The 16,956-nt window shown below is 33.9% G+C and overlaps 1 long non-coding RNA gene across 1 annotated transcript in view; it reads right to left on the minus strand.

Moving 5' to 3' along the window:
- Nucleotides 1-16,956, minus strand: part of LOC118148474 (uncharacterized) — a 497,078-nt gene that overhangs the window by 348,513 nt on the left and 131,609 nt on the right. Inside the window, exon 4 of the long non-coding RNA XR_013528280.1 lies at nt 893-1,011. This is a non-coding gene — a long non-coding RNA (uncharacterized LOC118148474). The remainder of the gene's footprint in view (nt 1-892; nt 1,012-16,956) is intronic.

Consider the following 16,956-nt stretch of genomic DNA (forward strand, 5'->3'; position numbering starts at 1 on the left):
GGTGAACAAAAGAAGGTTTTGCGAAGGAAATGTCACTGCCCTGAGTCTTCAAGGATAACTGTATTTGCATGGCTGGAAAGACATTTCAGATAGAAGCAACAGCATATGAAGAGCTCTCTGAAACTAGGAACTGTGAATCTAGAATGATCTTTGTATTTTGATCTTCAAAATGATGATGAATTTTTAACTCCCCAGAGTGCCTGCCTTGTTAACAATAGCAAATATTTCCAGGGATACTGAAAAGCATTCTGAGATCTCCATGAATGTTTATGAATGTGTAAAATAAATAGATGATATTTGTGCCTTAATAAGGTTTCTATTCAAATCAGAAATAACATAATCTCAACTATGAAGACATACCTATTATATATCAACATTTTTAATGTCAAATGGAATCCTATAATAAGTATAGGAATAGTAAAAATAAATCTGGGTGAAATAATAAACCAATTATCTAATAAAGTATAAAAACCTTATGAAGATTTATGAACAAGAGATAAGAAACCAAACAACACAGATAGAATGAAAAATGAAAACAATGAAAGAAGTTGAATAATGGGAGTTGAGATGACAGAGAAAACAACATAAGCATTGCAGGGCAGAATCACAAAAGAGAGGCTCAAATTAAAAACACATTTATTTGTTTTATCTAAAAGAAATTTTGCTCTCACAAAAAGTGATTAGAATTGTTGAGAACCAATGAGATGAAATGAGGGGTGCTGAGCAATGAAGTAAATGGGTGGGTCTGGTGGTTCACACCTGTAATCTCAGCACTTTATGAGGCTGAGGTGGGCAGATCATGAGGTCAAGAGATCAATACTATCCTGGACAACATGGAGAAAGCCCATCTCTACTAAAAGTATAAAAATTAGCTGGGCATCGTGGCACTCACCTGTAGTTCCAGCTACTCGGGAGGCTGAGGCAGGAGAATGACTTGAAAGGGAGACAGAGGTTGCAGTGAGCGGAGACTGTGCCACTGCACTCCAGCCTGGAGACAGAGCAAGACTCCACCTCAAAAAAGTAAAAAAATAAAAAAAGAGTGAAATAAATTGAAATATACAAAGATGAAACCAGAGCAAGTTGCAAGGAGATTTTTTTAAATAGGAATGTATTTAATAGAAATACACCCAATATACAAATAGTATGTCTTTCTGTAAATTATGGAAATAGATCTTAATTTGACTAATTAAAAATACTTTCATCGAAATTACTAAAATTGAATCTTATCTTCTGTAACAAATAATGAATCAGATAGCTAATATAGACAAATAGAATAAAAGTAAGGTCATAATGGACTAGTGTTAATTGATGAACTCCTCATGGAGAAACTGAGATGAGAAATAAATTTGACATAGTTATGTATCATAGGTTGATGAATAGAGGTAGGGAGAATGAAAGAAAATAAAAAATATAATCCCCAACTACAACACTGTTTACAGAAAAGGACGCTGTAAATAATAAATTTCAATATATTCACCAGACTAAATTATAAAGGAATTGCTAAAAAGGAGTATACATAGAGGAGGAAAATATGTCATTGGGTTCTTTAATGCTACCCTAAGTGATGGATGGTATGAAAAGCAGAGAGAAAATGCAGACTTTAGACCTTCAAGCAAAAGGGTAGACCCATAAGAAGAAAAGTAGGAGAGGAAGAAGAATGTGTCCAAAAAGAAAATATAAATACTAATTTGACTTACATAATGAAGAATATGGTTTTCAGAGACATGGGTTGTAGAGAGAAATGAGTGCATACAGGTTTACTGTTGCAGCCTCAGTTAAATGTCTATGTCATAACATTTTAAATATAGTATACCTCACCACTAAACCAAGTATTAAAAACAACAACAAAGAATTGTGTCACACGAAGAACTGGTTAGAAAAAAATTTTAAGTATCAAAAATACTAGTATGCTTTCTCTTTTGCTTTTCTGTGTACTTTACTTTCACTTTGTTGGCCTGAGGCATCCTTTATCTACAGGGAAAACAGGATTTCTTACAGAAGAAATGAAAAGAGAAAGAGTATATTAGCATTCCATTTCTGTGAGGTAGAATTATTTAGCAAGATTATGATAGTCCTGCAGATCAGTCTATTGTGTTAAAAAGTTTTTCACCACGTATCCTTGTGGCCACCTTGCCTTTTGTAACATATGAAAGTCCAAGGCTGGAGTTTCCAGTTCTTAGTGTTCTCCTTTAAAAGGGTTGCTACCTCTTCTGCCTAGAACCTGAATGCATAGGACTTGCTGCATAGCGAAAGGAAAATACCATAAAGAAATTAAAGAAAAAGGTGATCTATTCTGTAGCCTAAGCATTGGCAGGAAAAGAGAGTAAGAGAATGTTATGTATGTCCCTAATTTTCCCTCTCCACGCTTTGCCCTTAGGAGGTCCCTAGCAACCTGACAGACAAAGGAGATGATCACCTATCATAGGACACCACAAGGACACAATAGGAGTACCAGGATTGATAGTTCCCTCTGATGTTAAAAGCCATGTAAGCCGCTTCCATCTACTGGTGTATCTGCAGGTGATCTTAAAAGGGGAGGGGGAGGCAAGCAGAAGCCTAGACCACTACATGAAGGGCCTGACTCTAATATTGCATTTAAAAATTAAAAGAGGTTGGGTATTTGGTTACATTTCCTCCCATCAGAAAATCCAAATTAGCTTAAACACAAAATAAATATATTACATTTCTCTTTATACATTTGAGTACAGTGTGAGCTAAATTTTAGGACCCAGTTTCAATTCTAATTAAAACTACAAATAATCACCACCACATCTGAAATGTTTGATTAAAAAAAAACATCTGAGAGTATCATTTGTCAAATCGATAACTTTCTAAGGATTAGCTTAAAGCAAGACACTTTATTATATTAAAATGTTAATGATTTTTAAATTATGATTATATGTACACTGCATTTTCCTCTGAGAACTCTAAGGTATTTGCATACTTTAACTCATCATTGTTTCCATTTAAAATAGAAGAAACTGACACTCAATTAGTCAGAGAAATAATTTAATTGTGCTGCCAGGTGGTAGTTAAAATATGAATAACAGTTCTTCAAATGGAGAGGCAGTGTTTGATACTTTTAGCAGCTCATGTTTTTCTTGATGTTCTTAAACATAATTTTTTGAAATAATCTGAAAATGAAAACAGTCAATTAAATAATATGTAAAATATTTTATTTGTGTGACATTTTTGCTGCTGTCTTTTAAAGGCAACTATCACAACTGATTATTATTATTTAGATGAAGTTTTGCCCTTATCACCCAGGCTGGAGTGCAACAGCGAAATCTCAGCTCACTGCAACCTCCACCTCCCAGGTTTAATCAATTTTTCTGCCTCAGTCTCCCAAGTAACTGGGATTACAGGCATGTGCCAACACACCTGGCTAATTTTTGTATTTTAATAGAAACATGGCTTCACCATGTTGGCCAGGCTAGTGTTGAACTCCTGACCTCAGGTAATCCCCTTGCCTTAGCCTCCCAAAGTGCTGGGATTACAGGCATGAGCCACCGTGCCCAGACACAAGTGATTAATCTTTTAAATTTTCATGTTGATGATTTATTTTTCTAAGTCTTCTAGGAATGTCATATTGAAAACAGGAGTTAAGTTCATTTACACACCTCAGTGTATGTAAAAGTCTTTGTCAAAGTGCATTCCAGTGCTCATTTCATCTGCAAGATCCTCCTGGCCATTCTGAAGTTAGTACTTCATTATAAATAACATATGTATAATGGTAAATATTATACTGCTGTTTAAAGGTCATTTACATTTAATATTTCTAAAACTCAACATTACACATTCAGTTTTTCAGCTAAATTGGAACCGCTTTTTCATTCATTTTTTTGAAATGTCTCTGTGCGCACAGGAAAATGTGATGCCTGAGGCACGAGTAGGGGCTATGTTAGAAAGCCTGTTGTCCCCTTGGTATAGTTTATGAATTGAAATAATGAAGGATTCAGTAATCCAGGACAATTCTTAATTTATTTGTTATTTCAAGGTTTGATTTTAGTGGTGGTAGAAGTAATTACTATATTTTATCCTGTCTTTTGGCACATATAGGTAGTTTGAAGCTAATTACTGAAAGAGCAAATATACATTGGTAGAAGAAATTTTTCTAAGAATTGCATACAGGTCTATTTAGAGTCTTTGGTACATCTGTTTGAACTTTCTCATAACTTTGGTAGACACATAATTTCTTTTAAACACCAAAACAATCCTGTGCATTTGTCCTAGTCCTGGCACAGTCACTCTGCAGGGCACCTGCAGAGAGAAAGTACAGTCTGTGCCAGCTCAGGCCCTTGCTGAACTTGACCTGCCGACCCATGCTGTGAGGTGCGTGCAAGTCTACAAACAGCTTTGGTCTATCAGATTCCATGCTTAGTAATGCAAATCTGATGTTACTTTCCCCTTGAATTCCTGGCTACCCACCATTGACATGGCTTTTCAGCCTTTCTTGGGAATAAAAGTCAGATTAGAAGAGATGTCCCCCTTCAAACAATTTCAGCAAAGAATAAAACATAGTTAGATCCTTGAATTTAAAGTATTTTCAACAATATTTTCAGAAAGGGCAGAGGGCTTAACTATTTTATGAGGGAATAGGAAACTTTATGTATAAGGCTGCACTACATGCTATTCAATTTCAGAGACAGGGAGAGATTTTTTTTTTTTTAATTTTTATTGGATTTTAGGTTTTGGGGTACATGAGCAGAGCATGCAAGACAGTTGCGTAGGTACACACATGGCAGTGTGCTTTGCTTTTCTTCTCCCCTTCACCCATATTTGGCATTTCTCCACAGGCTATCCCTCCCCACCTCCCCCTCCCACTGGCCCTCCCCTTTTCCCCCCAATAGACCCCAGTGTTTAGTACTCCCCTTTCTGTGTCCATGTGTTCTCATTTTTCATCACCCACCTATGAGTGAGAATATGCGGTGTTTCATTTTCTGTTCTTGTGCCAGTTTGCTGAGGATGATGTTCCATGGAATATTATGCAGCAATCAGAAATGATGAGTTTGTGTCGTTTGTAGGGACATGGATGGATCGGGAGAGATTTTTTTATCTGTGGTTTCCCCTAGTTCCCCTGTGATCTTACAATCTGAGTCTTGTGATCACTACTAAACTGTGAGCTAAAGGCAAATATTTCCTTATTCATCTTTAAATTCTCAGCCTCAGGCTTAGTGCTGGCACCTGTCACTCAATAAATATTTTATGAATTAATGTAATCATTCCATATTTTTATAACCATATCTTTATTCTTGGGAGTCTGTGATAAAACAAAGGATTTTTTCCACAGCACTTCCAAAAGTCATTGACCTATACACTTTCTTCTATTTTACTACTTTTGTCTATTGTAACTTATAATGAATAAGATGAACTGATGAGCACATGGATTGATGTCAGGATTATTCTCTATCTAGTCTCTCATTGGAGATGAAACAAAATAGCCTTCTGGAAATCACCAAAGACAGAACATCCTTGATTGGTCAATGTAGCAAAAGATCATTACAAACTCTATTTAAAATTTACAAATAAATAATTGCCTGCAATGATAAAAACCTACACTTAACAACTGTACTTATCAAGATAAAAACTGATTTAGAAAAAAAAAGACATATCAGTAAGGCTCATAATATACTATTAGTCAAGATTATAATGTGAGTAATTTGAAAATAAATGTGAAAAAGTTTTTAAAATATGTTTGTCTTTCAGGCTTATAATTAAACAACAACAACAACAAAACCTATGTAACACCTACTGTCAAAACAGAAAATACAGTGGCTTTCTTAAAATTTTGCAGGAGTAGGAGGGATAGGAAGAAATCATTTTATGGGGGAGGGAAATCACATTCTCCAGTAGGTTACATTAATAATTTAATAGCTTGCCACAGGTCAGAGTTTTAAATATTGGCCTACCTTTTTACTCCAGAAATGCTATGTCATACAAAGAGCTAAATAAATTGAACAATTTTGCTGCAGAAATTTGAAAATAATAACACAGAGCTTTCTGGTCTGATTGTTTGCTTATCTATCTGATTATACTGGATGTGAAGGGAGGAAACAAACCATTATCTATATTCTTATGTTTAATTACCTATATTAGATTGAAAATTTAATAAATTAATAATTTATTAATATTTAATTATTTGCAAATGTGAAATCTATCTAAACACATGTTTAAAATTATATATATCTTTAAAATTATGCCATATTATCTCAGGTTTTTTGAACACAGAGAGCAATATTTGAAAAACACTATACATAAGATTAGAAAATAAATAATGAAAATAAAGTGATCCAGTTTCAACACATAGCTAAAATGTATTATATTTTACAAAGAATTTACTGTATTTCTTTATTTTATGGAACATGTAGAAATGAATACTAGAACAAGTAATAAAAAATTATAAAAGAAATAAAAAATGAGTTATATTGGTTATGATATTTAGAAAAATAACAGTGAGTCTACTATTTTAGTTGAGAATATTGATTTTGGTATAGAGAGATAATTTTGAAATTTTTTTATCCCAATGCTTTTGTACATATTTTCACAAATCTTCATATGTTTCTAATCATAATGTAGTATTCCTACTAGCATATTAATTGCTCAAGGACAGAACCATTCTGCATCTTGTTCAGTGTTGTGTTTTCAGCTGTTCAAGAGGGTTGTGTCTGTGTATAGTAAATGTTTAAAACACATTTGTTGAACAGAAGACTATTTGGAACCATTAGCTTTTGTGGAAAGGAGTGTGAAATTATTTCTTTTCTAAAGACACAAATGCCAATAAAGTTAAGATAAAGTGTTAAGAGTCATTTGATCTAATAGAGTTTTAAACCAAGACCAATAAGAATTCTTAAATGAGAATAATAACAAGAGCAACATCCTCATCACAAAAACAATTACTATGGGAAACATTTGTAGAGTTTAATATATATTCCACCTGTTTTGTTGGCTATTTTTAATGTCTCTTGTATTTTAGCCTTATAGAAAAACATATTTACTTTATGTAGGGGGAAATTATAACTCTGATAGGTAAATAAACTTACCCAAGGTCACTAGGTAGGCAAGTAAAAAAGCAAACAATCACATCCAGATATGCTGCAAAAGTTTTGCTCTTTCTTCTGTCATATTCTCTCAATTTTGTTATATTTATCACCAACACCATTTATATGATTCCATAGTGTGTTAATTGATGGAAGCTTATGCAACTCTAACTATTACTGCTGAGCTTTTTAAACTTTTTACAATTTTCAATATAAAATTTTCTGAACATAGGAAAATGTAACAAAACCAACATCAAGCTTCAACACCAATCAACATTTTTTGTATAATTTTTTCACCTATTCTTCACAGTTTTTCTATTTATTTGTTGATGTATTTTAAAACAAATCTCAAACATTATGTCATTTTTTCCCTGACAGTTTTAGTAAATAAAAATAAATAAATGAGTGCCCTTTGTTATGTAACCACAATGGCATTTTCACACAGAACAAAATTGAAAATAGTCCCATACTCTCATTTAATGCTAGTCCATTTTCAAAATCCCCTTTTGTCATAAAAAGGTCATTACATAGTTGAATTATTTGAATCAATAGCTAAACAAAATCCACTCACTGTGTATGATTCTTATATCTCTCAAGTCCTTTTTATTAAACAGACCCAACCTCCTCTGTCAAAATTTTCTTCTGCAAGAAACATATTGGAACTGAACCAATTGCATTGCAAAGTGTCCTATATTCTGCACATGTTAATTACCTTTAGCTCTCACATATTGTATTGATGAGAAGTTGGATGCAAAGGCTTATATGGATTCATATTTAATTCATTTGTTGGGGAAAGAGTACTTTATGGCTGGTGCTATACACTTCATTATCACATCTTACTATAGGGGCATAAAGTCTGGCTTTTTCACTCTTAGGGATCTAAAATTGACAAGTGCTAACAGACGGATAAATAGAGAAATAACATTTTGGACACAATGTTTGGTTAAAAGGATAATATTAATAATTCACTACTCTGAAAATTGAAAATTTGTTATTAAAGAGAAAAATACATTAAACATTTATATTGCCTCTCTAATATGAAATGTATTTAAGGATATACAGACAGGCCAAGTGGATGGAGAAGAATTTCTCTACAAAACTGCTAAGAACTATTTACCGGTAAGAAGTAGCAGGATAGCAGTAGGGATTTTTTTGAAGTCCACATACTCTCAAATGTTTTTAATATTTTATATTTACCAAGGTCATGAATTACCACATATTCTCTCACATTTTATAGGCCTTTGTAAATAATAATTAACTTGGAATTCAGAAAAATTTTAGCACAAAATGTCTAATACAAATATGTAATTATACTGCTTTGTATATCACTTGCAAAGTTGCATCCTAGATATATATTTCTACATATTTGTCTACATGTAACTATATTTGAATGATCATACATTAATTTTCAATATTATTTTAAGCACTGTGTCAACAGACATTATTGTAATAAAGCTGCAATGAAAAGATTAGCTATCAAAATTAGGTACAGGAGAAAGTAGGATGTGACCTTTTTGTATCACAGTTACTCCTTTATTCCTCCATCTCCAACCTTATATCTCTTTTCAGAAACTAGATGTGTCATGTTTTTCTCTGTGCATATAAACAGGTCATCTTGTTGCATAATATTCCTATAAAGTAATAAAGATATCCAGAGGCAAGGTAAGATTCACCTCAAATAAAAATAATTATAAATGAATACATTTATAACCTAAATATCTATGACAAGATACTCATGCCTCAGGATAATTTAATTTGGTATAAAAATTACTCTTTGGCCGGGCGCGGTGGCTCAAGCCTGTAATCCCAGCACTTTGGGAGGCCGAGGCGGGTGGATCACGAGGTCAACAGATCGAGACCATCTTGGTCAACATGGTGAAACCCCGTCTCTACTAAAATTACAAAAAATTAGCTGGGCACGGTGGTGCGTGCCTGTAATCCCAGCTACTCAGGAGGCTGAGGCAGGAGAATTGCCTGAACCCAGGAGGCGGAGGTTGCGGTGAGCCGAGATCGCGCCATTGCACTCCAGCCTGGGTAACAAGAGCGAAACTCCGTCTCAAAAATAAAAAAAAAAAAAAAAAAAAAAAAAAAAAAAAAAAAAATTACTCTTCTAAGTCAAAATCTTTAATAGACCAGTAACAAGTTCTGAAAGTGAGGCAGTAATTAATAGTCTACCAACCAATAAAAAGCCCAGAACAAGACAGATTCACAGCTGAACTTTATCAGAGGTATGAAGAGGAGCTGGTTCCATTCCTTCTGAAACTATTCCAAACAAGAGAAAAAGAGGGACTTCTCCCTAACTCATTTTAGTGGACAGCATCATCCTGATACCAAAACCTGATAGAGACACAACAAAAAAAAGAAAATTTCAAATATTCCTGATGAACACCAATGCGAAAATTCTGATTAAAATACTGGCAAAGTAAATCCAGAAGCACATCAAAAAGCTTATTCACCATGACCAAGTCAGCTTCATCCCTGGAATGTAAGGCTGGTTCCAGATACTCAAATCAATAAATGCAATCCATCATATAAATAGAACCAATGACAAAAACCACATGATTTTCTCAATAGATGCAGAAAAGTCTTTCAGTAAAATTCATGCTAAAAAACTTCATTAAACTAGGTATTGATGGAACATATCTCAAAATAATAAGAGATATTTATGCCAAACCCATAGACAATATTATACTGAATGAGCAAAAGCCTGAGTCATTTCCTTTGAAACTGGCACAAGAAAAGGATACTCTGTCTCACCACTCCTATTCAACACAGTATTGGAAGTTCTGGCCAGGGCAATCAGGCAAGAGAAAGAAATAAAGGGTATTCAAATAGAAATAGAGAAAATCAAATTGTCTCTGTTTGCAGATGGCATGATTGTATATTTAGAAAACCCTGTCATCTCAACCCAAAAACTTCTTAAGCTGATAAGCAACTTAAGCAAAGTCTCAGAATACAAAATCAGAGTTTGAAAATCACAAGCATTCCTATACACCAATAATAGACAAAAAGAAGTCAAATCATGAGTGAACTCTCATTCACAATTGTTACAAAGAGAATAAAATACCTAGGAATAAAACTTTTAAGGAACATGAAGGGTCTTTTCAAGGAGAACTACAAACCACTGCTCCAGGAAATAAGAGAGGACACAAACAAATGGAAAAACACTCCATGCTGATGGATAGGAAAAATCAATATCATGAAAATGGCCACACTGCCCAAAGTAATTTATACCCTTAATGCTATTCCCCTCAAGCTACCATTGGCTTTTTTCAGAGAATTAGGAAAAAACTACTTTAAATTTCATATGGAACCAAAGAAGAGCCCATATAGCCAAGACAATCCTCAACAAAAAGACAAAGCTGGAGGCGTCACATTACCTGACTTCAAACTATACTACAAGGCTACAGTAACCAAAAGAGCACAGTACTGGACCAAACAGATATATAGACCAATGGAATGGAACAGAACAGAGGCTTCAGAAATGACACCACACATCTACAACCATCTGATCTTTGACAAACCTGAAGAAAATAAGCAATGGGGAAAGTATTCCCTATTTAATAAATGCTGTTGAAAAACTGGCTAGCCATATGCCGAAAATTGATACTGGACCCCTTCTTTACACCTTATACAAAAATTAACACAAAATAGATTAAAGACTTAAATATAAGACCTAAAACCATAAAAACCCTAGAGTAAAACTGAGGCAATATCATTCAGGACAAAGGCATGGGCAAAGACTTTATGATTAAAACACCAAAAGCAATGGCAACAAAAGCTAAAAATGACAAATGGGATCTAATTAAACTAAAGAGCTTCTGCACAGCAAAAGAAACTATCATCACATTCAACAGGTAACCTACAGAATTAGAGAAAACTTCTGAAACCTATCCATCTGACAAAGGTCTAATAGAGAATGTTCAAGCAACTTAAACAAATTTATAAGAAAAAAGCAAACACCGCCATCAAAAAGTGAGCAAAAGATATGAAATATACTTCTCAAATAAGACATTTATGTGGCCAAGAAACATGAAAAAAGCTCCTCATCACTGGTCATTAGATAAATGCAAATCAGAACCACAATGAGATGACATATCATGCCAGTTAGAATGGCAATTATTAAAAAGTCAGGAAACAGCAGATGCTAGAGAGGATGTGGAGAAATAGGAACACTTTTACATTGTTAGTGGGAGTGTAAATTAGTTCAACCATTGTGGAAGACAGTGTGGTGTTTCCTCAAGGATCTAGAACCAGAAGTACCATTTGACTGAGCAATTTCATTACTGGATATATACTTAAAGGATTATAAATCATTCCATATAAAGACGCATGCACACATATGTTTATTGTAGCACTATTTACAATAGCAAAGGCTTGAAACCAACCCAAATGCCCATCAATGATAGACTGGATAAAGAAAGTGTGACACATATAAACTATGGAACACTATGCAGCCATAAAAAGAATGAGCCCATGTCCTTTGCAGGGACATGGATGAAGCTGGAAATCATCATTCTCAGCAAATTAACACAGAAACAGAAAACCAAAACACATGTTCTCAGTCATAAGTGGGGGTTGAATAATGAGAACACATGGACAGAGGGAGGGGAACATCACACACTGGGGTCTGTCAGAGGTTGGGGGGGAGGGGGCTGCAGAGGAGGGAGAGTGCAGGAGAAATACCTAATACATGCAGGGTTTAAAATCTAGATGACAGGTTGATGGGTGCAGCAAATTACCATGTCACAAGTACACCTATGTAACAAACTTGCATGTTCTGCACATGTATCCCAGAATTTAAAGTATAATAAAAAAAATTACTCTTCTAGGAAATATATACTAGTAACTTTTGCCATATACAATCCATTATGGAACAGGCTTATTATTATAATTCTCTTACGAAATTTAGCAGCTACAGATTATATCTAAATACCACCAGAAAAACTAACATTTATACTTTAATAACACTTTATTTATATTCATAATAAATTATTGAAGTCTCCAATTTCTTACTTAATTGGCCTTGTTTTTATGCGGAAATATTGTGGGCTCTTTAAGGCAGAAACTGTTTCAAACTCATCATGGATCTCTAGAGATTGGCACTGAGGAAGAACACAACAGATTTATTTCTTTAATTTTTTTTAAGTAGAAGAATTTCTTACTTGCTTGCAAAGATTGAAATTAAGTATAACCATGCCTGATTTTTAGAAGAAAATATTTAAGCCAATGTTAATTTAATTTGATTCAGTCATTGTATAAAGCCAGTCTATTCAGCAAAAACAGAGCTTCGCATTTGACATAGTTGTCTGTTCTTATAAAAACAGTTTTCAAAGGAATTAAATATGTTATGTTTATAGTATCTGGATAAAATGCTTGGATATTGAAACTTTTACACAGATAAGATGTTTACAGATATCCCTGCTTTACTTTGTCAACATAGAATCCAATACCTTTGCTGTTTTAAAAATTTGCATTCTTTTTATTTTATTGTTCATCCTTAGCTAACAAATAAGAAATAGATTGATCATTATTCAATGGCAAAGCTCTAAAAATTGCCTTCCTTTACTTTTCTTACATAAATTATCGTGATTCTCTTGATTGATTTATATTTGTTCTTAATCAAATTGATCTTGGAATCATGAAAAATTTTTAATTACTGGAATTCTTTTACATGTTATTTATAGTGGATAATCCCTCCAAAGCTACAGGGAAAATACAAGTATCAAAAGACCACTCTGGGATTGACTGTCAAGAAGGTAATGAAAAAAATTTCCTATTATTGAATAATATTATTTAGACAGTCAATCTATGTATAATGTCTTATTCACAATTATAAAGTCTGGACCAGGTGATATACAGGGCAAGGAAATGAGGCTATGAGGGAGACAAAGAAGGTGTACCCAAATGCCCCCAATAACTTTAAAGAACCTCAGACTCTTTCTGACATAATCTTATTCCCCTTGCCAATTTATTTTATAGTCCAATGGAAATACTCTCTGCTTTAAAACATTTCTGCTTCTCTTACATCTCTTATGCATATAGTGAAGACATCTTTAATCTCCAGATTTGACTCTGTCCCTGCTTTCTGAAAATCCTTTAGTGATTCTTTTTCACCAATGGACAAGATGAACTATGTTTACTTAAACCTCTATTTTACATGACACTGACTAATATGCAGCTTTTTCTTCATTTATTAATTCATTCAATAAATAAATATTATAAATGCCTACAGAGAGAGAAAATATAGCAGAGTGATTTAGAATGTAGGCTCAGGAGACATACAGTCTACTTAAAGAGTTATTCTGGTTAATAGCTCAGTGAACTTGAATAAGCTGCCTAATTCTTCCAAACCTAAGTTTCTAATTATGAAATAAAATGGGAATGGGCCCAATGTTAGAGGCATCTATGGGGACTGAATGAGACAACCAATGTACTATATGTAGGATAATGCTGATTGACTACTTGACTATACAATAAATACACATAATCATGGCGGTAACAATTTTGATTTCATGTATACGAGCCTGAAAGGAGGCAAAAATAAACAGCCAGAATTGAATTAACTTAGGCACATGTTATGATAGATCTGGCAATAGATGATATTAGTTTGGAGTAAAGTGGTTGAGTGGTAATGGAGAGAAATGAACATATTCAAGAAACAATTTGGACTTAGCATATGTAGAACTTGGTGATAGATTTGTTTCATAGGATGAGGGAGAGTAGAGGTCAAGAATCATTTACAAATTTTTTATTTGTGTGATGAGATGAAGGTAGATTAAGTTTAAAGAGAATCTAGGGCAAGGGTCAGGAAGCAGATTAGAAGATATTGCAATTGATTTTGTACAGGTTAAATTTGATATGTCTTTGAATTGCCCTAAAATATGTCAAATAAGCAAATGGATATGCTGGAAAGTGTAGCTGAGGAAAAATCATCAGAAGTGAAACTTCAAATCTCCTTAATCGTGGCATGCAATTTACTCCCCAGCAACACTTATCTTTAAAATGTCTCATAAGTTTTTTGATATTTTATTTTTTATTTTTGAGATGGACTTTTGCTCTTGTCACCCAGGCTGGAGTGCAGTGATGCAATATTGGTTCACTGTAAACTTCACCTCCTGGGTTCAAGTGATTCTCCTGCCTCAGCCTTCCAAGTAGCTGGGATTACAGGCACCTGCCACCACATCCAGCTATTTTTTGTATTTTTAGTAGAGATGAGCCTTCACTATATTGGCCAGGCTGGTCTCAAACTCCTGACCTCAAGCAATCTACCCACCTTGGCCTCCCAAAATGCTGGGACTACAGGCATGAGACATCCAGCCTAGCCTCATAAATTTTTTTTCATACTTATGTATTTTACCTTGATATTTCTTTATGGAATGTCCTTCTCCCATTTTCTTTACCTGGATACCAGGTTTACATCTTTCAGGCACAGTTAAGATATGTTTTCTCCAGAGAGCTGTGTCATAAGCAGGCTAGTAAGTGATTCAACAGACTTGTTTTTCATTCCTCCCAGTTCGCTGTTTTTCTTGAGGTTAAATGTGGCCCTGTAACTAAGTTGTGGACAGTAAACTGTGTACCACTTTCAGACCTGGCCCATAAAGACCTCTATTCCCTTTGTCCCCAGCCTGTTTGATGCAGAATCCAGCAGGCCCTAGGAGATTCCAGAGCCAAGTGAATGAGGCCCTGCCAAATACATCAAATATATAGAAATGCATAAGCAAGAAAAGTTTTACCATGTTAAACCACATGGTAGAATTGGTTTTAGAATTTTAAAATTTTTAAATTTTAAAAATTTAAACCACATGGTTTTAGAATTCTTACAGCAATTACCTTGCCCTGAAATATTCCTACATTTTTATACTTATGTTAAGTGGCCCTCTGTGTTGACAAAGCCCTCTGGCATATCTGTATAATTATACTCTCCATATGTGGTTCCATATTGGTTTATGTGCCGTGTCTCACAAACTATAGATTCTATGTGGGCCAATTCTATGTCTCTCTCTTCTTTGTATCCCTAGTTCCTGACATGGTCCCAGAAACCATGAGTTAGCACTTGGTGAACATTTTTAGAATGATAAAATGAATGGATGATTCTGTTCATTCATCCAGAATTTTCATGATGCTTCCCCTGAGACCAAGTGCATGTCATAATACAAATTAAGAGCTATGCTGTATGAGGGTTTCAATTCCTTAATCATTTATTGATTCCTTATTTGTATCTGTCTTCCTTACTCTGTTTCCTAATTTTCACAGAGTTGTAGAAAAAATTGAATTTGCTTCCAATAAATAGTTATTAAATAAATTTTGATGTTAAAATTTGCTTTTATAACTTTCTTATAAAATATCTTCATTTCAGTGCTGTTTTTTTTCCACATTAATACGTATTCTTTCTTCCTTTTAATTTCAGCTTAAAAAATGAACCTTTAAGTCTATATTTTAGGTAAAATTTATCATCTGCTTTTTGAACTTCAAAATTATTCCAATTAACTTTTTTCAAAAAATGAACAACAAATGCTTTGGTCCTAAATATTGGAAACAAAATGTACATTCTGTTTTTCCTTAGCTCTGATGTCTTGCTGTTTTTTTTAAATTCAGCCTGGCATCTTAAAGTGCCACGAAATAATTACAGAGATCAGAGAAGGCTACCCCTCTCCTTGGCTAGGGAACAAAACATGTCAAATCACCATATGCTACCCCTACACTTCAATGCAACCTTCTGAAAACTCATAAATTTCCAACTTCAGTGTTTCTTAGCAACCACTCTAATATTTCAGCCACAAATTGGAAGCGGGCCCCAGTGAAAGAACATAAGAAGAATTCACGGAAAGAACCTTAGAAAATACCGTGTTGTGCTCAGACAAAAAGGAGGAGCAGGCATGTTTCCTCAAGGGGTATCTGCATGTGGCAGGTGGATTCTGGTGTTCATAATTAGTGAGCGTTTTCCCATATAGCAGATGCTTTAAATATCAACAATTTCAAAGTGAAGCTTAATGCTAAACTCTCCTCATATCTTTTTGACATATATATTGTTTTAGCATATTTCAAGATTATAAATGATTTAAACATTCAGTATAAAAGAAAAACTTGGCCCCTAGACCTAATATTTTTTTCAAAGATGAAACAATGTAAGCATTTAATATTTGTTTATCTATTTACTCATATCAGCAATATGGTATAAAGATGTCTGAATTGTATGAGCCATAAATTTAGATTGGAATAAGGAAGAATAGATATGCATATTTCAGCTCTTAATTCTGCCATGCAGATTTATTCAACATATAGTAATGAACCAAAAGATACTCAGTAAACCAGTGAAAATTTTGACATTAAGAAACATGGATCTATAATTTACATTTGGAAATCAAGGAGCTAGGCAAAGAACATAACAACCAAAATTAGAATTGCATGTCAAATTACCATATGCTACCCCTACAATTAAATGCAACCTTTTAGGTCTGAATCATAACCGGCAACCTATTACTGTACTCAAGGTACCTAAATTCTTTCAGTTTTAAAATGGAGACAAATACCTAGATGGATTGTCATATCAATTAAGTGAAACTATATGTAAAGATCTAAATGACTATTACTTAATTACTATCATAATTAATATATTAACAACTTGTATCAGTCCTCCTAAGTATCTAACTCCTCTTTGAAAAAAAAATTGTGCAAAAATATCTTATTCCTCCAGGAAATCAGTGCCATTCTGCATTTCTAATAATGCCAGCATGGAATTTTTCAAGCAGCAGAACATGTTGAGGCATGTGTAAACCATTTATTCTCCCACATCCCTTAAGAGCAGTCTACTTTCTGCTGCTACTAATTGTATTCTAATGTATCAAAGATCTTTGGCTCATCTATTTTCTCTTTTTTTTTTTTTTACAGAGATTCTCAGGCCACTGCATTAATCAAA

This window comes from Callithrix jacchus, chromosome 16 (genome assembly GCF_049354715.1).
Source record: "Callithrix jacchus isolate 240 chromosome 16, calJac240_pri, whole genome shotgun sequence".
NCBI lineage: Eukaryota > Metazoa > Chordata > Mammalia > Primates > Cebidae > Callithrix > Callithrix jacchus.